Source organism: Calliphora vicina, chromosome X, assembly GCF_958450345.1.
Source record: "Calliphora vicina chromosome X, idCalVici1.1, whole genome shotgun sequence".
NCBI lineage: Eukaryota > Metazoa > Arthropoda > Insecta > Diptera > Calliphoridae > Calliphora > Calliphora vicina.
The window spans coordinates 3676692-3678350 of NC_088785.1; the positions used below are offsets into that span (position 1 = coordinate 3676692).

Below are 1659 nucleotides of genomic sequence, written 5' to 3' on the forward strand. Positions count from 1 at the left end.
AAAATTATCATATGCCACAGAGGAGTTGGCTTCAATTCAAAAAGACTAAAGGACGATAGTTTAATTGATATGCTTCTACAAAGCAATGAAATTGCGGAGTCATTGCAATTAGAGGAGGAGTTTGGATTGTCAATTGAAAAGCTACAAGAGGAAGGATCCACCACCTTAAAAAATTCCAACGATACCCGTTGGAATACTCTTCTTTACATGTTCCGAAGTTTCTCTAAAAATTTCAATGCTATAAATATTGCCTTAATTAAAGCGGGTAAGGAAGCTTTTATATTTAATGAAATGGAGAAGAAGCTTATTAAGGGGTTTATGGAATTCTTGGCAATTTTTGAAAAAGCCACCACATATTTACAAGGCCGAAGTTATCCAACAATTTGCAGTGCAATATTTTTTTACGAAAATATTTTAAGCCAGCTCGAAAATAATGAAAGCGTGGCTGAATTTGGAATAATGATTTCGTTATACAACTTTACGAAAGAAAACTTTAACAAACGTTTTAAAATAAAAAAAATTCATGTTGTCGCCGCGTTGCTGGATCCGTGCCAACGTAACTGGCCAATTTTGGACAATTGGTTAAAAAAAATTCCAAAGAACAGCCAAATGGATTTAAACCAAGTTTTAGATGTTGAGTACACCGAAGGCCTCTATATCACAAAAGAAGATTTAATTTATAAAGAATTATTAAAAATATTAAATGACAATCCCCCAGCTCCCGTTGAGCATATTGTTGAACAACCCGGACCTTCAAAAAAAAAAACCGGTGAGTAAAAAAACATATAAATTCATATGTAAGTTTCTATAATCTTCATGTATTCAAACACTTTCAATTACAGAAGATATCCCAACTTCGAAAGGAAATGTTAGATTTTGTGGCATCAACCAGCACGCAAACAACAAGCCATTCCAACATCTCACGGGAAATAAAAACATACTTTGATGCACCACAGGAAGATTTGGAATGTTTAGAATGGTGGAAAAAAAATGAAGAGGTTAGTATTATTTTAAAACCTTTAACAGTTCAATTTTTGATAAGATATCTTTTGTTTTAAGTATTATCCCAACTTATCCAAATTGGCTAATTTTTGTTTTGGGATTCCTGCCACTTCCGCATCATCAGAGGAAGCATTTTCTGTAGCTGGGGCATGTATAACCGCCAAGAGAAGCCGACTAAATCCCTTTACCGTAAAGAGACAACTATTTGTGCACGATAACAACCATTTGGTAGAGCCAATACTAAATATTAAGTAATTTTCCTATTAAAATCCAGACTGTGCCAATCAAAAGTTCTACGATCTCTTTAATTTTATGTTTATTTTTATTTATTAATTGTTAAATGAATAAAACATTGTTTTTTACGTTTTGTTTAAGCTTATTTATTTTTCTTCTCCGAGAATGACGTTTGTATTTACGTTTTTTATGCTTTAATTCGGCGCAGCTGATTTTTTTTTTAAGCCGATAAAAACATCGGCGCAAACCAGCTGAGCCGCCGCCGCTGAAAATTTTTGGATTTCAGCCGCCGCCGAAAATTTTCAATCGGCTTGCTTCTCTGCTCCACCTTGTATAAATTCGCCTTGTGTCAAATTTTACTTGTACAGTGCTGTATTTTTTAGTCCATTATTAAGAAATTCAAGGTTGCATCACTTGGTATTG

General features: G+C 33.8%; 1 long non-coding RNA gene across 1 annotated transcript; it reads left to right on the top strand.

Moving 5' to 3' along the window:
* Window positions 1-231: 231 nt before the first annotated feature.
* Window positions 232-1278, top strand: LOC135962828 (uncharacterized). The gene is made up of 3 exons (XR_010576697.1): window positions 232-769; window positions 843-998; window positions 1060-1278. It is a non-coding gene; the product is annotated as an uncharacterized LOC135962828 (long non-coding RNA).
* The last annotated feature ends 381 nt before the right edge of the window (window positions 1279-1659 follow it).